Source organism: Schistocerca cancellata, chromosome 1 (genome assembly GCF_023864275.1).
Source record: "Schistocerca cancellata isolate TAMUIC-IGC-003103 chromosome 1, iqSchCanc2.1, whole genome shotgun sequence".
In the NCBI taxonomy this organism is placed as follows: domain Eukaryota; kingdom Metazoa; phylum Arthropoda; class Insecta; order Orthoptera; family Acrididae; genus Schistocerca; species Schistocerca cancellata.
In genome coordinates this window covers 1,268,082,834-1,268,105,364 of record NC_064626.1, presented here as the reverse complement: position 1 = coordinate 1,268,105,364, position 22,531 = coordinate 1,268,082,834, and the positions used below count along the sequence as shown (strand labels likewise).

The 22,531-nt window shown below is 42.5% G+C and overlaps 1 protein-coding gene across 1 annotated transcript in view; it reads left to right on the top strand.

The window, feature by feature from the left end:
- Positions 1 to 22,531, top strand: part of LOC126145350 (nematocyst expressed protein 4-like) — a 196,323-nt gene that overhangs the window by 49,356 nt on the left and 124,436 nt on the right. Inside the window, exon 2 of the mRNA XM_049915554.1 lies at positions 4,090 to 4,257. The gene's annotated coding sequence lies outside the window, so the exon portion shown is untranslated. The remainder of the gene's footprint in view (positions 1 to 4,089; positions 4,258 to 22,531) is intronic.

The window sequence follows — 22,531 nt, the reverse complement described above, 5'->3', positions numbered from 1 at the left end:
CAAGCTTCTTCGTCTCCCAGTATCTACTGCAACCTACATCCTTCTGAATCTGCTTAGTGTATTCATCTCTTGGTCTCCCTCTACGATTTTTCCCCTCCACACTGCCCTCCAATGCTAAATTTGTGATCCCTTGATGCCTCAAAACATGTCCTACCAACCGATCCCTTCTTCTAGTCAAGTTGTGCCACAAACTTCTCTTCTCCCCAATCCTATTCAATACCTCCTCATTAGTTACGTGATATACCCACCTTATCTTCAGCATTCTTCTGTAGCACCACATTTCGAAAGCTTCTATTCTCTTCTTGTCCAAACTAGTTATCGTCCATGTTTCACTTCCATACAGGGCTACACTCCATACAAATACTTTCAGAAACGACTTCCTGACACTTAAATCTATACTCGATGTTAACAAATTCCTCTTCTTGAGAAACGCTTTCCTTGCCATTGCCAGTCTACATTTTATATCCTCTCTGCTTCGACCATCATCGGTTATTTTACTCCCTAAATAGCAAAACTCCTTTACTACTTTAAGTGTCTCATTTCCTAATCTAATTCCCTCAGCATCACCCGACTTAATTTGACTACATTCCATTATCCTCGTTTTGCTTTTGTTGATGTTCATCTTATATCCTCCTTTCAAGACACTGTCCATTCCGTTCAATTGCTCTTCCAAGTCCTTTGCTGTCTCTGACAGAATTACAATGTCATCAGCGAACCTCAAAGTTTTTACTTCTTCTCCATGAATTTTAATACCTACTCCGAATTTTTCTTTTGTTTCCTTTACTGCTTGCTCAATATACAGATTGAATAACATTGGGGAGAGGCTACAACCCTGTCTTACTCCTTTCCCAACCACTGCTTCCCTTTCATGCCCCTCGACTCTTATAACTGCCATCTGGTTTCTGTACAAACTGTAAATAGCCTTTCGCTCCCTGTATTTTTTTTTTCATATAGTTCAATAATTCTCACCCTGAAAGTGACTGCGTACAGCGCAGACGTCAGAGCGATATAAAAATGGAGTTGTTGACTGTGTCAGAGTGATCATAAACTCTACAGTCAGGTACATTCCAAGACAAATCAGCAACTATGGTCTCTTGTTGGGCACGCCAGAGCCGTATCGATGGACGTTTTGATGGAAAACTATGATGTTAAGCTCAATGTAATACTAGAAAAAAAACTGTCCTTAAACGGTGGTAAATAACCGCCGCTTTTACATGTGTTAACGTACTATCTCATAGTTGCGCCACCTTGTTAATACCATTAGAATTGACATCAAATACTGTTTTTTCTTTGTTCTTAAACCTTTCAAAGATTGGCCTCTCGCATAACGATTCCATTCTGACAGGAGGTCATTTTCGAGCGCGCATGAACGTACTGAAATATAAATTACGTAAAAACTTTCATATCCAAGCAATACGGAAGTAATAAGACCAATAATGACGGCACTGACAACTTCTCTTGAATGATTAACGGATGTGGCTCACTGTGATCATTATATCATTATGGCTACACTAACGGGAAGAGCTAGTTCCCATTATGGCACTGAACGACACAACGTTTATGAAACGTCAAATTATGTCAGCATGGAGTAAACGTCGATGCCATGCAATAAATCCAATATTTACAAGACTAGAGCAAGTTCAAAAATGGCTCTGAGCACTATGGGACTTAACATCTGAGGTCATCAGTCCCCTAGAACTTAGAACTACTTAAACCTAACTAACCTAAGGACATCACACACATCCATGCCCGAGGCAAGATTCGAACCTGCGACCGTAGCGGTCACGCGGTTCCAGACTGAAGCGCCTAGAACCGCACGGCCACACCGGTCGGCGTGGAGTGTCAATTGGCACGCCGTGCACCAAACGTCGATGATCCAATGCAGATGTCAAATACATGCGAGCATTCTTCGAGTATTATCTTAATACTGATGAAATCTTCATAAGTGCAATATTCATTCGTTAGAAACACAGATCGCTTTAATCGCAGACGCAGTTGCATCTCGAGTGTATGTTAAACACTACTTACGTATTATTATTATTTTTATTATTATTATTATTATTTATTTTATGGCCTTCATTGGACCACTCTAGTCAAAAATACAAAGTTTTAAACAAGTTGTTACACAGGGATACAATTTGGCTCAACAATAACTTAATATGATATTTAGGTAATATAATTATTAGAGTCTATTCTTATACGAAAGGTGTTTTGCTCTTCTGTCTGCCCAATATTTCTTCATTCTTTCAGATATTTTCTTTCTTTCTTCATCTGAGACCACTCTTCCTGTACTCCTTTTATTGATTTTCATTTGTAGTCTCGTTTGCGGGTCTTGCAGTATTCTGGTTTTCTCTGTCTTGTTTTTTAGGTCATCTACTGTAATTTGGAGTTCTTTTATATCTTCCTTAATTTCTGTGATCCATTTAACGTCGCTCTTGCTATTCCACAATTTTTGGATATTTTTTTTTTTTTCTGGAGTTCTTATCAGATGTCCAAAGAATGAGATGCGTTTCTTCCTGATCGTGCTCATGACTGGTTCTATTTTCTTATATACTGTTTCATTTGATGGTATTCTCCAATGTCCATTTACAGGGCTATTACAAATGATTGAAGCGATTTCATAAATTCACTGTAGCTCCATTCATTGACATATGGTCACGACACACTACAGATACGTAGAAAAACTCATAAAGTTTTGTTCGGCTGAAGCTGCACTTCAGGTTTCTGCCGCCAGAGCGCTCGAGAGCGCAGTGAGACAAAATGGCGACAGGAGCTGAGAAAGCGTATGTCGTGCTTGAAATGCACTCACATCAGTCAGTCATAACAGTGCAACGACACTTCAGGACGAAGTTCAACAAAGATCCACCAACTGCTAACTCCATTCGGCGATGGTATGCGCAGTTTAAAGCTTCTGGATGCCTCTGTAAGGGGAAATCAACGGGTCAGCCTGCAGTGAGCGAAGAAACGGTTGAACGAGTGCGGGCAAGTTTCACTCGTAGCCCGCGGAAGTCGACGAATAAAGCAAGCAGGGAGCTAAACGTACCACAGCCGACGGTTTGGAAAATCTTACGGAAAAGGCTAAAGCAGAAGCCTTACCGTTTACAATTGCTACAAGCCCTGACACCCGATGACAAAGTCAAACGCTTTGAATTTTCGGCGCGGTTGCAACAGCTCATGGAAGAGGATGCGTTCAGTGCGAAACTTGTTTTCAGTGATGAAGCAACATTTTTTCTTAATGGTGAAGTGAACAGACACAATGTGCGAATCTGGGCGGTAGAGAATCCTCACGCATTCGTGCAGCAAATTCGCAATTCACCAAAAGTTAACGTGTTTTGTGCAATCTCACGGTTTAAAGTTCACAGCCCCTTTTTTCTTCTGCGAAAAAAACGTTACAGGACACGTGTATCTGGACATGCTGGAAAACTGGCTCATGCCACAACTGGAGACCGACAGCGCCGACTTCATCTTTCAGCAGGATGGTGCTCCACCGCACTTCCATCATGATGTTCGGCATTTCTTAAACAGGAGATTGGAAAACCGATGGATCGGTCGTGGTGGAGATCACGATCAGCAATTCATGTCATGGCCTCCACGCTCTACCGACTTAACCCCATGCGATTTCTTTCTGTGGGGTTATGTGAAAGATTCAGTGTTTCAACCTCCTCTACCAAGAAACGTGCCAGAACTGCGAGCTCGCATCAACGATGCTTTCGAACTCATCGATGGGGACATGCTGCGCCGAGTGTGAGACGAACTTGATTATCGGCTTGATGTCTGCCGAATCACTAAAGGGGCACATATCGAACATTTGTGAATGCCTAAAAAAACTTTTTGAGTTTTTGTATGTGTGTGCAAAGCATTGTGAAAATATCTCAAATAATAAAGTTATTGTAGAGCCGTGAAATCGCTTCAATCATTTGTAATAACCCTGTATTTATACATGTCCTAATTATTCTTCTTTCTATTTTTAGTATTCTGTCAATTTCTGCTGTACATATGCATTCCTGCTTTCCTCATGATTAATGGGAATATAGGACTGAGACTCTAGCGGTTGCTTTATTACATTGGCTTGTTTGGAATTGTGTGCAGGATCTGTTACGCCGGCCCCGCAGACCGGAGCCCCGCCTGGCAGCCAGAGCAGAGTTAGCTGCGCCCGCCACGAGGCGCAGCACCTGCGTCCGGCAGCCTCAGCGGTCTTCCCTGTGGGCGCTAGCGCTCCCCACCAGACTTGACCACACACAAGCGCACACGCGTCGCGTGAGTATTTACTGCTCTCTGTGGAAAGTAATTTTGTAAAATGTTACTGCATTACAGCACACAAACTTTAGCTTTAGCGCCCCTGACTTCTGCCACAGCCAGTACGCTTTCACCCACTTGCCGAGAGTATTCTGAAGAATGGTGGAGGTGAAGATCATTTAATAACTTCTACACGAAGCACTATCTTCTTGGTTGAGAAAACAGTGGTCCATACGATTTCATTCGAGTATATCTGCTAGATTTATGAGGAGAGAAATATGGAGTAAATTGTAAATTAGGGGCCGGCCGGGGTGGCCGAGGGGTTCTAGGCGCTACAGTCTGGAACCGCGCGACCGCTACGGTCGCAGGTTCGAATCCTACCTCGCGCATGGATGTGTGTGATGTCCTTAGGTTACTTAGGTTTACGTAGTTCTAAGTTCTAGGGGACTCATGACCTAAGATGTTAAGTCCCATAGTGCTCAGAGCCATTTCAACTTTTTTTTTTTTTTTTTTTTTTGTAAATTAGGGCATAACATTACAAAATTTTATTGTATTGAAGGTCCACCTCCTCTGACAAGAGTTTTTATAAAAACTCGGTTATATCAGCGCATATTTTTGCCATTCTCAGCTGGTACTTTTATTCAGTTCTATATCATTTGGACACTTTTAAGTAATAAATATCATGAAAAAATTAGGCCTAAAACAGTTTTTGTCGCCTATTGTTCTTACCTTGATTCTTCTCCATTGTTAGGTTCTGTAGGACCCTCTTTACATAACTGTATAGTACTGACAGCTTGTCATCTTGAATTAAATGACATTACTGTGTAGGGTAAGTTGTAGGGAATGGCGGGTGATAGCCAGTATGTACAACAACCAAAAGAGAACAATAAGACTGGAACTGCAAGAAGGAAGTGCTTGGATTAAAAAGGGTGTAAGGTAGGGATGTAGTCTTTCCTACTTTTCAGTCCACATATCGAAGAAGCAACGGTGGAAATAAAACAAAGGTTCAAGAATGGGATTAAAATTCAAGATGAAACGATGAGTTTCGCTGATAACATTGCTGTCCTCAGTGAAAGTGAAGAAAAGTGAAGGATGTGTAGAATGGAATGAACAATCCGATGAGCACAGAATATGGATTGTGAGTAAATCGGAGAAAGACGAAATTGATGAGAAGTAACATAAATGAGAAAACCGAGAAACTTAACACCAGAACTGGAGACGACGAAGTAGATGAAGTCAAGGTATTCTGCTACCTAGGTGGCAAAATAACTCAAAGCGGACGGTGCAAGGAGGACGTTTAAAGCGGACTAGAAGTGGCAAAAAGGGCATTCCTTGCCAAGAGAATGTCTGGAGTACAGCATCGTATGGTAGCGAAACATGGACTGTGAGAAAACCGGAACAGAAGAGAATCGAAGCATTTGAGATATGGTGCTGCAGAAGAGTGCTACAAATCAGGCGGAACGATGAGGTAAGGAATTAGGAGGTTGTCTGCAGAATCGGTGAGGAAAGGAGTAATTCGATGATAGGCAATGAAAAATTCGTCATTTAGATAACCAGTAACTCCATTATCAAAGATTGATTTGAAAGTTCATGGATTTCTGTAACCTGTCATTATCTGGGCTTCTAATAAATAGTTACACTTTTAGCAACTTTATCTGTACCTCTTTACATATTTTTTAAGAAACTGTTTGCCTTCTCTTGTAAAAAAAAAAATTGGTTCAGATGGCTCTGAGCACTATGGGAAGTAACATCTCAAGTCATCAGTCCCCTAGAACTTAGAACTACTTAAACCTAACTAACCTAAGGACATCACACACATCCATGCCTGAGGCAGGATTCGAACCTGCGACCGTAGCAGTCTCGCGGTTCCGGACTGAAGCGCCTAGAACCACACGGCCACCGCGGCCAGCTCTCTTGTAAAATTTAGCAAAATGCAGTATGAGGTTTTCATTGCCTACTGTGGATGTGGAAAACACTGACAAGAAGAAGTGACAGGATGATCTCGTAAAATATCAGTGAATGACGTCCATGATACTGCAGGGTTCTGTAGAGGGTAAAAACTGTATAGGAAGACAGAGATTGGAATACAGATAATTGAGGATATAGGTTGTAAGTGCTATTCTGAGATGAAAAGGTTGGCATAGGAGAAGAATTCGTGGTGGGCCGCATGAAAGCAGTCCGAAGACTGATAGCAAGAAAACTGTGAGTCTGGTTGGAGAGTTAGCAGATCATTTTATCTATAAATATCTGTAATCGGGCGCACTCGAAATCCAGCAAATTTTGTCTCCAAATGCGACTACCCCTAAAGCTCCGAAACGAAATTATAAATATTACAAAGTTTTCTTTTAAAAAAATGTTCAAATGTGTGTGAATTCCTAAGGGACCAAACTGCCGAGGCATCGGTCCCTAGACTTACAATTAAACTAACTACGCTAAGCACAACACACACACCCATGCCCGAGGGAGGACTCAAATCGCGTAAGGGTCTTTTTAAAACAATCAGCCGATTTGCACGGGCGTATCTCTTACATATATGTAAAGATTTTGGCAAGAAAGTGGGGAGTAGTTTAACCACTGCTACGTGGCTATGCAGTTCACCTAAAGTTGTTGGAAGAGGAGGTATATAGACGAAATATACCAACAGCCTAAAAATACATAAATGAAATAATAATGAAAACGGTAGATTATCGCCACCTAGCAGCGCAGTATTGCCCTACTAATGATCTATCGTCGAGGCACTCACAGTTAGAAACTTTCTCACATGAAGGTGCCAGTGCGGTGATGCTCCGTTCTGTTGAAAAAAATTGAAATTTTTCTGCATGTTGTCGCGAAAGTGGAAAAAGAGCATTTCACAATTAGTTTCTCCAAAGTGCGTGACAGCTAGTTGCAGTAATGAAGAAGAACAAATCTGAATTGGTCAGTAGGTGCACTGCAGTTACTTTAAGTTTTCATTATGTGTACAGGTCTGTGTGCAGATGCATTTGGCATAGTAGTCTAAAAGGTAAAGGGCGAAACGGTTTTCTCGGCCGCTTTTCGAAGTCGCTTCAAACTCGTATAGCTTCTCATTTCAGACCGATATGCCACTGACCACACTGTGTCAGCAACGGACCGGAAAGTCATGCGGTGATGGCAGCTCACAAGAGGATCGTAAATACTTATCCTCGCCGATTTGATTCGTATTAATAGGTTGTGTAGATGACGGGTAGGACATCAACATCTGTAAAAAGGAAGGAGCAACTGTCAATCGTTTTTGAGAAAATCGAATTTGAAAGTTTTAGGCAAGCATATACACTGATGTGTGGTGGCGAGTAGCCAATGAGTCCGTAGCCGACCGAGCAAGCGCTTCGTTTCATAAGATGGAGTACTCTTAGAGTGAATCTCGCTGCTGCTACTGCCTTCCTTTTGTGGGGCAGCGGGAGGAAATTAATTGTTTGTTTTGTAATGTAGAATAAATGCATTTCCCTGCCGTCTAAGCATATGTGGGGCGGCTGGTAGAATTATTGTTATTTAAATGTTCCTATTATTTATGCTGTTGTTTTGCCGTTCTCAACAATGGGTTTCTAACTACAATTTTGGCAACCAGAAAGTGATTAGCAAAACATGAAGCCTGTAATTAGAATTGCTAGTGCCCACTTCACCTGAGAAATACACTTATAGCTACAGCTTATAGCTCTGAGGAATTAGGAGATTGTCTGGGATTCATAATCAAAAACGATCGTGAAAAAACGTTCGATGTATTCTGAAAGTCACAGATGAAAAAACAAAAGAATCCACACAATCCAACTACCAAAGCAGTTCAGAGTCTAATGCGCTGATACAACTATAACTGTTCAAATTAAATGTACATGTGAATGCTCGCCATAATTTGATGATAATGTCCATCAAACGCCACGCTAAATAATGGTAGAATGTCTGTTCCGCGGCGGCACGTGAAAATAAGCCATTCGCAAACTGAAGATATATCATTAAAGTCATCCCAGAATTTACACTTCACTCGAAAACGATTTCATGGTTACGCATAACCCGAGTAACTTAATACTGCATCCGAGGCTGTTTATAGCAATGATACCGACGCGACGCGACTCCCGGCACAGATGGTGTGCTAATCTGCATCTGGAGAGAACTGGGGCCTTTCTCTCTCGCACAGCGTTCTTATATATAAAGCCGCGGTGCGGACGGCTAAGGGAACGCCTGATCAAATCGGCTCTCCCGTCTAGCCGCTGGGCTAGTAATGCATCACATTAAGTTATTGAATAAATCATCGCTTCCTTTGCTGATGGCCGATGAAGCTCTCAATTTAAATATGCATTCAGCACACAGGTAAGTAATCATAATAAAAGTCTGACGTGGCTAAGTCAATTATTTTGGGCGAGAGAATTAATTTAATTACACTACACACAGTAGACGAGCTCTGAACTTGCTCTTTGGAGATACGCTATCGCTATAGTTTTATAGTTATTCAATTGAAACTTCTCACGTCTGTATGATTATAGCGGATCTCCATTCTACTTAAATTTAAACATCCTAGCCTTATTTATTAGCCTACTTAATCTATCTTGCTTCCTTAATTTTTAAGACAAAAACCAGAAAATATTGAATTTCAACTAAAATCTTAATTTGTGAGATCCAGAAGACTGTTTCTATTAAATTATTATGAAAAAGGAATCTAAATATAAATTTTAAGTCTCTAGCTCTTTTCTGTTGCGCCAATGATTTTTTACAGAAAAACGTCCAAATTTCGAAAATGGTTAAAGTTATTGAACTGACACTCAACACATATTAATTTAGTATTACTCCTGACATGGTAGAACCGTTTCAGGTTATTTACTTGATTTTTAAAGTATTGAGCAACATTTATGACGTCAGAGCTAGTTACAGCGGACTAGGCTGGCACACAATGAAAAGACTGATGTAAATTTATCACGGCGTGAGTAGGCTGCTTCCCTACAGTATATTATGATTGTGCAAATTTTCAGCATATAAGGAAGTATTTATTGACGACAAAATCTGAAAATTCGAGTTTTTTTTCCAAGATTTAGGAAGCAGTTTACCATTATAACCGTGTTCCTGCGGGTACATTTCAACCTACCATGAGCCTCTTTTACCGCTATAGGAGCAGGTACGGTACGGCTCACCGTATGAACCCATTTTTCCGGCAATCCTGCGGTTAGTTTTGACCCGCCAGAAGTATCTGCACGTGCACAAGCAACTTTTGGTTGCTGGAAGGAGAAGGGGAACGGCGTTTACAAACACGAAAAATACTTCATCCGTGTGTTAGCCCCCGAGGTAGTTATAAGTCAACGCCCCAAGATGTCTGATTTTACGAGTAAATGTATTGATGAGCCTGGTACTTTGCAAGAGAAGTGAACCTGAATGTGAAACCGAATCGCTTTACAGTGAATTTTCAAAGAGTACGATTAAAAACGGCACTTCTGTACAGTAAACAGCTACTTCTCCAAAAAAAAATCTCATCGCGTCGAAACCTTATGCAGTAATAACACAAGAATACACGTAAAATGGAGTAGAAATATTTCACAGAATTTTCGAAATGCTAGCGGAGAAACATCTCATGGTACAAGACGAACTAGTTGCCCACCAAGACAGGGTGTTGTTGAAGAAACTGAGGAAGTCGCTTCACATTCAGCAGACTATTACGAGGCCGAAGAGCAGCAGCCGTAAATGGACAGCGATTACGCTCCGCAGCATTACAAGATATAGTCGTGAATCTAGCGAGAGAGCTACCAGGACGGAGTTTGGCCATTCTTCGTAGAAGAGGAGCTTCGCGCCTCAAAAGCATGAAAGGTTTGAAAAGATGAAAAGAACATAAAAATGTGGAACAAGGCATGAACAACTCAAAACAATTGATTCGTGGATCTGTGACCGTTTGATAGAAGCGCGAGAATGTAATCAGAAGATGAAGACGAGAAACCTGCAGCAGTGGGTTCTTGCTGCTGCTGCTAACCAATTTCCTGATTTACATTTTCAAGCTTCTGATTTGTGAGTCGTGCTCTTCAAACAAAGGCACCGGATTCGTCAGAGAAAAATAACCAAATTGTATCCAAAAGAGAAAGTGCTTCGCTTCAGCAAGCCGTTGACGCTGCAGCAAAATACGACAAGGATTTTGGTATTAACACTGATGAAACAGATATTACACATAAGAGTACCTGATTCATTTACGTCAGTTGCAATACTACTTTTACAGACCATACGATGCTAGATTGTGAATGTTTGTTCTAGGGTGCCAATATTAATCACCTTATGACCGAACTGTCGCCGAACGCGGAACAAAGGTGGTTCTTGTGCAGCGAAAGGATACGCACAAGGTGGCACCTTCGTACACTGCACAGTATGCTCTCACCTTATCTGGAAAATTACTACCAACGATCTTTATTTGGACCAAGGGTGCAAAATGCAGCTGATGAATACGCTCGCAAATACAAAAATGTTACGATAATATCTGCGAAGTCCAGCAAACCCCCAACAGTACTATACTGGAAATTTCTAATTGACGTCTTGAAGCCATACGTGGGACAAGAACAATATCTTTTGCTCCTCGATTCATGGGGAGGACAGACGAATCCGGTTTTGTACAACGAAATTTTTCGAGATAAAGAGAGTCTGCCAACGTGCAGTATTGAAGAAATTCCTCCAAAATGCACTCCGTCGATGCAGCCCTGCGTTGGTTATTTTTACAGGCAGATGAAAATCCTTATAAAGCGACTACGAAATTGCTCGTACATCATTAAACACAACAGAGAGATAACTTCAAGAGAAGACTGCATAAAATTTCAATCAATCGTACACCATCAGTTGTCTGCAACAATATTCGGTGATATAATCAGCTATGCGTGGTACGCCGCGAAACTGAGTGATGACTGAGAACCGTTTATGACAGTAAACCAAGTTTGTTTTGCAGTAGAAATATAAAAAAACATGCTCATGCAAAAACTCGGCGTTAATTACGTGTACTGCGTGCCATAATAACGAATGTTTTGCATGTTTCTTCAATCAGTATCATCCTGATTCTTGCAGTGCTGCATACGTATCATAAATGTAGTAACAATAATGTCAGTAAAAATACTATACCGATGTGATAAAAATGGTCGTGTATTTTTTATTATTTCTAATGTCCTTACAAAAATATTTTGTTTTTCTTTTTTCAGAATAAATATTATGCAAAAAAGTAAATAAATCAGTAAACAGTGATACTTTATTCAGTCATAAAAAATCTATTGCTAGAGTTGCGCGGGAATTAAAGAGCAGCGAGATTCGATCCAGAGACGTTGCACTCATGAAACTAAGCAATTATTCACTTGGCTACAGACTCCTTGCCTGTTAGCGACCACACAGTAGTATATATACAGGGTGTTTCAAAAATGACCGGTATATTTGAAACGGCAATAAAAACTAAACGAGCAGCGATAGAAATACACCGTTTGTTGCAATATGCTTGGGACAACAGTACATTTTAAGGCAGACAAACTTTCGAAATTACAGTAGTTACTGTTTTCAACAACAGATGGCGCTGCGCTCTGGGAAACTCTATAGTACGATATTTTCCACATATCCACCATGCGTAGCAATAATATGGCGTAGTCTCTGAATGAAATTACCCGAAACCTTTGACAACGTGTCTGGCGGAATGGCTTCACATGCAGATGAGATGTACTGCCTCAGCTGTTCAATTGTTTCTGGATTCTGGCGGTACACCTGGTCTTTCAAGTGTTCCCACAGAAAGAAGTCACAGGGGTTCATGTCTGGCGAATAGGGAGGCCAATCCACGCCGCCTCCTGTATGTTTCGGATAGCCCAAAGCAATCACACGATCATCGAAATATTCATTCAGGAAATTAAAGACGTCGGCCGTGCGTTGTGGCCGGGCACCATCTTGCATAAACCACGAGGTGTTCGCAGTGTCGTCTAAAGCAGTTTGTACCGCCACAAATTCACGAAGAATGTCCAGATAGCGTGATGCAGTAATCGTTTCGGATCTGAAAAATGGGCCAATGATTCCTTTGGAAGAAATGGCGGCCCAGACCAGTACTTTTTGAGGATGCAGGGACGATGGGACTGCAACATGGGGCTTTTCGGTTCCCCATATGCGCCAGTTCTGTTTATTGGCGAAGCCGTCCAGGTAAAAATAAGCTTCGTCAGTAAACCAAATGCTGCCCACATGCATATCGCCGTCATGAATCCTGTGCACTATATCGTTAGCGAATGTCTCTCGTGCAGCAATGGTAGCGGCGCTGAGGGGTTGCCACGTTTGAATTTTGTATGGATAGAGGTGTAAACTCTGGCGCACGAGACGATACGTGGACGTTGGCGTCATTTGGACCGCAGCTGCAACACGGCGAACGGAAACCCGAGGCCGCTGTCGGATCACCTGCTGCACTAGCTGCGCGTTGCCCTCTGTGGTTGCCGTACGCGGTCGCCCTACCTTTCCAGCATGTTCATCCGTCACGTTCCCAGTCCGTTGAAATTTTTCAAACAGATCCTTTATTGTATCGCTTTTCGGTCCTTTGGTTACATTAAACTTCCATTGAAAACTTCGTCTTGTTGCAACAACACTGTGTTCTAGGCGGTGGAATTCCAACACCAGAAAAATCCTCTGTTCTAAGGAATAAACCATGTTGTCTACAGCACACTTGCACGTTGTGAACAGCACACGCTTACAGCAGAAAGACGACGTACAGAATGGCGCACCCACAGACTGCGTTGTCTTCTATATCTTTCACATCACTTGCAGCGCCATCTGTTGTTGAAAATTGTAACTACTGTAATTTCGAAAGTTTGTCCGCCTGAAAATGTACTGTTGTCCCAAGCATATTGCAACAAACGGTGTATTTCTATCGCTGCTCGTTTAGTTTTTATTGCCGTTTCAAATATACCGGTCATTTTTGAAACACCCTGTAGATTGAGCATTAGGAGCAAAAGAGTACATCTCTGCCTTACACCCTTTTTAATCCGACACTTCGGTCGTGGTCTCCGAATCTTGTTATTCTCTCCTGGTTCCTGTACAAATTGCATTTTACGTGTCTCTCCTTATAGCTTGCCCCTATTTTCCTCATAATTTCGAAAATCTTTCACCATTTGACATTACTGAACCCTTTTTCCAGGTCGACAAGTCCATCGTATGTGTCTCGATTTTTCTTTAGTCTTGCTTCCATTATCAACAGCAACTTCAGAAAAGCATCTCTGGCTCCTTTACCTTTCGTAAATCCAATATGATTTCATCTAATACATCCTCAATTTTCTTTTTCATTCTTCTGTATATTACTCTTGACAGCAGCTTGGATGTTAAGCTCATTATGCGATAATTGACTCACTTGTAACTCTTGCAGTCGTTGGAACTATTTGGACGATATTTCTTCCAAAAGTTATATGGTATATCGCCAATCTCATACAGTCTACACATCAACGTGAATAGGCGTTTTGTTGCAACTTCCCCCAGTGATTTTAGAAGTTCTGAAGAACTGTTATACAATCCCTTCTGCTTTATTTGATCTTAAGTCTTCCAAAGCTCATTTAAATTCTAATACTGGATCCCCTATCTCTTCTATATTGACTCATGTTTCTTCCTCTGTCACATCTTTCAAGCGCTCCCCTCATAGAGGTGTTCAATATTTTCTTTCCACTTATCTGCTCTCTCATGCATTTAACAGTGGAATTCCCATTGCACTCTTTATGTTACCACCCGTGTTTTAAATTTCTTCGAAGATTGTTTTCACCCTTTTTCATTGAACAACTGAAGTATTTATTCTGTGATCCATGGTGTTTTTGTTTCCAGCTTCTGTGATTGCTCTTTTTAGAGATGTCCATTCCCCTTAAACTGAACTACTTACTGAGCAATTTATTATCGCAGTATCTGTACCCTTACGTTACTTCAAGACTATCTCTTCATTCCTTCGTACTTCCGTATCTCACTTCTTTGTGCATTGATTCTTCCTGACTAGTCTCATAAACTTCAGCATACTCTTCATCACTAAATTTCGGTCTAAGTATACATCTGTCCCTGGGTACGCCTTACAATCCAGTATCTGATTTCAGAATCTCTGCCTGACCATGATGCAACCTAACTGAAATCATCCTGTAAGGCCGGGGCCCTTGCTGAGCTTAATCTCCTCCCCTTGTGAGTCTTCAGGAGAGTATTCGCTATTACTGGTTGAAATTTATTAATAGGTTAACAAATCTATTTACCGCACAAGCACAGATCGTTGAAGACAACGCCGCGTGACAGACAGTTGTGACTAGCCGATCCAGAAGATTTATAAATGAAATAACACCGAAAAGCATAACCTTTGCTTGAAGCAGTGTACATTAACACATGTGGTACTTAGCGAAGCTGCTGTGTTCTCGTACCTTCCTCCCTTATTAGTCGCAAAAATATGAATGTGCAGTTTCAGTGAAGCAATTAAAACGCAGAGTAACGGAACAGCTCATGTCAAAGGTCTGGGTAATGCGACTATTGTGGCTTCTAACACTGGTCTATTGCCGTGCGGGTAAACCAAAAATGATGTAGCACGTCCACGTATTGCCCTTTTCAAGAGTTCGCATTGTTCTTTTCCGCTCCGTTTTAACAGTTTCATTGAAACTCAACATTTACACTTATAGGGGGAATAAGGGAAGAACACAACTCGTATTTTGGGGAATATGACGTTGTAAGTACAGCACAATGTTAACATACTGTAAGTTGTTGTGAGTAAATGTTTACTTTTTCGCAAAGAATACCTCACGACTGATACACGAGATATTTCTTAAGCGACGAGCGGCTTATGTGTGGGCTTTATATTAGTTGACCTCCAAACATCTATTGCAGACGAATTCTCATTTACAGATACTTTAACATCTTCAACATTTCGCGGTCCTGTCAGCAACTGTATAAATATTAATTTTAATTTGAATAATCAACAGCCTCAGTTGCGCCGTTTACCTAGAATTTACTTAGGTTTCAGTCGGGATAACCCAACCTTCTTCAGAATAACAGTAACTACCGTTAGTCCATAGTGGACATCGTCAAGCTAAAACTACAAATCCATAAATTATCGTCACACTATGAAGCTTATCTGGAACTGCCTCGTCCCACTTCGCGACCGCGATGCGGCAGCCACGAGTGTTGTACTGCAACTTGAGTAGTAGTTTTAGCTTGACGATGTCCACTATGGACAAACAGTAGTTACTGTTATCCTGAAGAAGGCTGGGTTATCTCGTCTGAAACCTAGGTAAATCCTGGGTAAACGGTGCAACTGAGGCTGTTGATTATTGAAATTAAAATTAATTTACAGATACAGTATTAGTACCGCCTGTGGTCGAAATTCAACCAGTTGTGTCGATATCATAAATATATGACTGCGCATGACATGTTGCATTATCACAAGCAGAAGTCATTGGACCTCATCTATGATTAAAAAAAAAGTCTTGTATGTTAAAGTAACACACTCCACGTAAAACTGTGTCTGAAATTTTAGCCTCAGAACTGATCACAAGAAATGCTGCGTTGTAGCTGTGAATATAACTGAATAACTGTTTGATTTCTGTTTTAAGTGTTCGAACCTTTGAGGTTAGTCCTTTAAGCAGTGTGCTGAAAAATATCTTTTTTGTGTTAACTGCTCAAATTAACATTTCTCTTGTGTCAACACAATGTGAATGTCGTTGTATCACGTAACGTCAGATGTAAATTCATCAACCTGCAGTTATAATTCTCAAACTTCTTTGGAATTTTGTTCAGCGCACATCTTCCAAAACAACAGTAGAACTGTCGTTATCAACTGACGAGAGGCACCATAGACGCTATTAAGGTGACAGCGATAAAGTGCTATTAAATTTTGTAAATACCGCAACAATCTCTTATCGGAAACACGTGCGATCAGAGACTCTTGTGGTATTTACAAAAACTTAATGTACACATTATTCCCATTACTCTGTCTACGCATAAATTGTATCTGTCTAGCCCTTTGTCTGTAGCGCTCTTCCGGCAGGGATAGCCTAAAACAAATATGTCGTAGCTATTGAGAATGAAGAAACTGAAAATTAGGAACTTACTTCAAATTGTGTGATAACGGCGGCAAATGAACATAAATTTCAAAAATGGTTCAAATGGCTCTGAGCACCGTGGTACTTAACATCTATGGTCACCAGTCCCCTAGAACTTAGAACTACTTAAATCTAACTAACCTAAGGACATCACATAACCCAGTCATCACGAGGCAGAGAAAATCCCTGACCCCGCCGGGAATCGAACCCGGGAACCCGGGCGCGGGAAGCGAGAACGCTACCGCACGACCACGAGCTGCGGACTGAACACAAAGTTAGTTCCGTTTACTATTAGACAAAAGTAAGCGAAGAAACGACGCCAGTAAACGAGGCTATGTGCAGACCTTGATACCCACTGAGGCTCCGTTTTGTTTTCCAACGCTGACAACACCAACGACTTAGCAGTTGCGCCATTGAAGCTGCCCGATACGCGTGTGTTACTGCAAATGAACCATTTGCAACATTTAAACATGAGCGGCCGTAAGACGCGATTTCATGAAAAGTTATTACTTTCGTGAGTCATTCATACCATAGCACATGATTGGTACGCGGAGTAGAAGTTCGTTGCAGTGTGAGAGAAAGAGTGAAACTTTTCTCGTGTGTGTAAGTCTACTTCCCTTTATTCCTCTTAGCGGCTGAGTACACACGTCGCTATTTTTGCACATCTGTAGCTAGGTACCTTTTCAATTGCGTAACTTTCTTTTCGCCTCCTTGTACTGTGATGTGCCGGCCGGAGTGGCCGAGCGGTTCTACGCGCTTCAGTCTGGAACCGCGCGACCACTACGGTCGCAGGTTCGAATCGTGCCTCGGGCATGATATGTGTGTAATGTCCTTAGGCTAGTTAGGTTTAAATAGTTCTAAGTTCTGCGGGACTGATGACCTCAGAAGTTAAGTCCCGTAGTGCTCAGAGCCATTTGCATTTTTTGTACTGTGAGGTGGTAAAGGTCATGGGATGTTTCCTAATATCGTGTCGTACTTCCTTTTGCCCGTATTAGTGCATTGTCTCGACGTGGCATGGACTCATCAAGTCGTTGGAAGTCCTGCAGAAACACTGAGCGTTGGTTTGGGTTGGATTGGATTGTTTGGGGGTAGAGACCAAACAGCGAGGTCATCGGTCTCATCGGATTAGGGAAGGACGGGGAAGGAAGTCGGCCGTGCCCTTTCAAAGGAACCATCCTGGCATTTGCCTGGAGCGATTTAGGGAAATCACGGAAAACCTAAATCAGGATGGCTGGACGCGGAATTGAACCGTCGTCCTCCCGAATGCGAGTCCAGTGTGCTAACCACTGCGCCGCCTCGCTCGGTAAACACTTATCCATGCTGCCTCTATAGCCGTTCATTACGTATAAATGTTGCCGGTGCAGGATTTTGTGATCGATGTGGTCTCCCGATTATGTCCCATAAATGTTCGATGGAGTTCATGTCAGGCGGCCTTGGTGGCTAAATAATTCGCTCGAATTGTCCACAGTGTTCTTCAAACCAGCCGTGAACAATTGTGGCCCGAATTGTCATGCATAAAAATTGCATAGTTGTTTGGGAAGTCCATGAATAGCTGCAAATCGTTTCCAAGTAGCCAAACATAACCATTTAGAGTCAACGAGCGGTTCAGTTGAACCAGAGGACCGAGTGCGTTCCGTGTAAACGCAGCCCGCACCATTCATTATGCATCCATCACCAGCTTGCACAGCGCCTTGTTGACTGCTTGTGTCCAGGGTTTCGTGGGGTCTGCGCAATACTCATCAGGTCCTACCAACTGAAACCGGGGACTCATCTGACCAAGCCTGGGTTTTCCAATCGTCAAGGGTCCAACTGATATGGTCAAGAGCCTACGAGAGGCGCTGCAGGCGATGTCATGCTACGAGGGTTGTTTTTTAAGTAAGGGCCGTTTTTATTTTTAAAAAAAGATACAAATACTTTTGTAAAGAAACTTTTATTTTCTGGTTCTACACACTTTTACCTATTTTTCTACATAGTTGCCTTGTTTATTTAAGCACTTGTCATACCGTACAACTAAGTTTTCAATTCCCTCTTCAAAGAATTCGGCCGCCTGCTCCGACAGCCAAGAGTTCACGGCCACTTTCACTTCATCGTCGTCATTGAAGCGCTGCCCGCCAAGATGGTGTTTCAGGTACCGGAAAAAGTGAAAATCGCTAGGAGCAAGGTCGGGGCTGTATGGTGCATGGTCCAAAACTTCCCAGCCAAAAGAATCAATCAAATCCCGAGTCTTTTGAGAGGTGTGAAGCCTAGCGTTATCGTGCAGGAGCAGAACTCCTTTTGTCAGCATGCCGCGCCTTTTGTTTCGAATTGCTCTGCGGAGCTTCTTTAGAGTTGCACAGTAGGCATCTGAGTTGATTGTCGTTCCTCGTGGCATAAAGTCCACTAGCAAAACACCGCGCCAGTCCCAGAACACAGTTGCCATAATCTTGCGCATTGACAGCGTCTGTTTGGCTTATACCTTGACGGGTGAGGTTGTGTGTCGCCATTCCATTGATTGTCGCTTGCTTTCAGGAGTGATATGGGATACCCATGTTTCATCTCCAGTGACAATTTGACTCAACATGTCATCCCCTTCTTCCTCGTAACGAATCAAAAAGTCCAATGAAGTGGCAAATCTCTTCCCTTTGTGGTCCTCTGTGAGGAGTCTGGGTACCCACCGAGAACACAGTTTCTTAAAGTTTAGGTTTTCAGACACAATTTTGTACAAAACCGATCTTGAAACTTGTGGAAATTCCAAAGAAAGAGTGGAAATAGTGAATCTTCTGTCCTCACGAATCTTGGTTTCGACTGCAGCCACCAAATCATCAGTGATCACAGAAGGCCGGCCTGAGCGTTCTTCGTCACGGACGTTTTGACGGCCATTTTTGAACTCTCTAACCCATTGACGCACTTTACCTTCACTCATTGCATTCAAGCCATAAATTTCTGTTAACTGACGATGAATTTCTGCAGCTGATAGGCTTCTCGCGGTCAAAAAACGTATCACTGACCGTATCTCACACGCGGCGGGCGATTCAATAATCGTAAACATTATAAAGTAGCACAGCGATGCGTACACGTCAGCTACAGAGCTGCAACTTGCATCACTTTGAACGGGAAGGATGCCGGCAAGTGGCGCGATGGCTTGTTGCGGCGTCCGCGCGAACTACAGGACTATACGCGCCAACGGCCCTTACTTAAAAAACAACCCTCGTATTAGCAAAGGCACTCGCGTGGGGCGTCTGCTTCCATAGCCCATTAACGCCAGATTTCGCCACACTGTCTTAACGCAGACGTTTGTCCTATCTCCGACATTGATTACTGCGGTTGTGTCACGCAGTGTTGCTTGTCTGGTAGCACCGACAACTTTAGACAAACGCCGCTGCTCTCGGTCGTTAAGTACAGCCTATCGTCCACTGTCTTGTTTGTGATGAGAGGTAACGCATGAAATTTGATATTCTTGGAACTCTCTTGACACTGTGGAGTTTTTTGAACTGTCAAACTATTCCTGAAACTGAATGTCCCATGCGTCAAGCCCTAACTGCCATTCCGCGTTCGAAGACTCTTTAATTTCCGTCGTGCGGCCATGATCGCATCGGAAAGTTTTTCACATGAATCACCTGAGTACAAGTGACAGCTGCTACAACGCACTGTCCTTATAAACATTATGTACGCGATACCACCGCCGTTTGTATATGTGCAAATCGCTATCCCATGACTTCTGTCACCTCACTGTATAATTATAATTAAAAATCGATGCTTCACAGTATCCTTTTGGAATAGATCAATCAAACCATGAATAGATTTCGCTTCCTGTACCTTCGAAACACTATGTTTCTGTGACGCAATGAAAGCGATACCCGCTGGAGGATTTGGAGGTCATTTCTCCGCGTCGCATTGTTCGGGAGTAGTTAAGTAATTTCCGGGCAGACGCCTGGGCTGTGTCGTGCCCTGGCTGTGCCCTCCCTCCCCCCCGCTCGTCCCGCCTCTGTTTGGCGGGCCGTGCCTGTGCGGCTGCCACGGTAGGGGCGCGCGTCGTAAAAGCCGGCAGCGCCGCCGCACAGAACCGCCCGCACTCTCTGATTTATGCAGCCGCGCCGTAGCTGTGAGCGAGTTCTTTGTTTTCGCCGCTTTGCCTTTAGGTGGCTGCTGTACCGCTACAGCTTCTCCTCTTGCCTCCCTCCCTCCCCCCCCCCCATAAAAAAACGCTACTCAAGACGAGGGCGTTCGCAGAATACAGGACTGCCCCACGGCTCTGTACTAGCACCTTTGGTTTTCACCGTGCGGCAAAGATGCAAAAATTGCATCAACGACAGACTAACTGTTGCAAAGTAGGGCATGGATTAATAAATCACGAAACTACAAAATGTTTGAAACATCGCTGTTGCGGGCCCACATTCTGAAGAGCGGATTGATTTAGCTCTCCTCTCTAGCCTGTCCTGTGTAAGCCTCTTGGTCTCTGCGTAACAGCTACAAAACACATCCTTTTGAATCTGTTTGCTGTAGTCAAATGTTATTCTCCCTCTAGAGTCCCTACCCCTTTCATTACTAAATGAACGATTGCTTGATAACTTAGGATATGTCTTATCATCCGATCTCTTAATCTAAGCAATTTCCCATAGATTTATTTTCATCCTAATTCGGTTCTGTTCCTCCAATTAGATACTCAGTTTACCCATCTAATCTTCAGCATTCTTCTGTAGCCGTATATATGCAGGCTGAAGCAACGAATGGCAAAAATTTTCATTCGTCGCTTCAGTCTGCATATATACATCGCAGATGTATGAGACTTGAAAAGATCTCTGGAACCATATAGTTTCATTTGATTCAAGGCCCTATGCCTGGGTTTCAGGCAGCATCCCACATTTCGTTCAGTACCGAGGTAGTATTCCAGTACAATTGGAGAGCTTCTGCCTGTTCGAGTTTAGGGTGAATAACAAGTGAGCAGAGGCACGAAACGGCATTTCGATTGCGGAAGGAGGCATGCTAAGGAATTCCACGCAGTTGTGCAAACCCACTGTGCCGGGGTGGCGTAGAGGATAGAGCGTCTGGCTAGCGAGCAGGAGACCCGAGTTCGAATCCAGGGGTTGGGCCAGCCGCTGTGGCCGAGCGGTTCTAGGCTCTTCAGTCCGGAGCCGCGCTGCTGCTACGGTAGCAGGTTCGAATCCTGTCTCGGGCATGGATGTGTCTGATGTCCTTAGGTTAGTTAGGTTTAAGTAGTTCTAAGTCTAGGGGACTGATGACCTCAGATGTTAAGTCCCATAGTGCTCAGAGCCATTTGAACCAGGCGTTGGTACAAATTTTGATTTGTCATTTCAGTATGCATGCATACATACATCATAGATGTTTGAGATATGAAATAGTCTCTGGAATCATGTACGCGTAGTTCCATTTGACATTTCAAAAGCTTCTGCAGGTATTCGCTTCTTGTCAGTACTGTTGAAAATTCCTAGTCTGCTGGTTAAATTGTGAATTAATGTCAGCCCACGGTCAATTCATACATGTAGTGGAAGTGGACTCAAATCTCCCCAGTTAATGAAACCAAATTTTAGGGATGCAAGACGAGCGAGTGCAGTGCTCGTTGCCATCACACAATAACAAGTAAAACTAAATCGTACTGATACCAGAAGAACGAGTGCAAAGCTTGTTGCTTTCACAAAATAATAAGTAATTTACCCTGGTATTTGGCCACTGTGCACAAAGATAATGCCGACACAGTGAAGCTAACAAACTGGGTATATAATAGGTTACATATACTATACTACAGTTAAAGTCACAAAATGTAAGTCTTTTGACCAGGTGTCGACACTTCTATGAGTGCTTTCGTCAGCAATTAAATATTCAAATTGGCCTATAATATAAATACAAAATTACGGGAATTTTTTTTATATAAAAGTGTAAGTACTGGCTAACAGTACAAGAAAGGAAAGAAACAGTACCTACAAGTCACGTAGAAGATAAATATCAAGCGAGAAAGGCTTTAGTCACAAAAATTTAAAAAAGAATACATGGAACGCGAGCCACTATGGGCTGCTCATACTTATAAAGCCACAGGTAGCAACAGACTGAGGCACCCGAGTTAGCAATTGCGGGCAGGTGAGCATTGCACCAAGAGTGCCATCTAGCAGCCGTAAATATAAGTAGGCTACTTAACATTTAAAACATAGGCAGCTGAATATCAAAGTGAACAGTATTTAGTACAGGAACTAACAGGCAAAGTTTTATTGGACAACAGCAGACATTGTAACTTATTGTTTAGGTAAAAGCATAGGTATACAGTATGAAGGCTG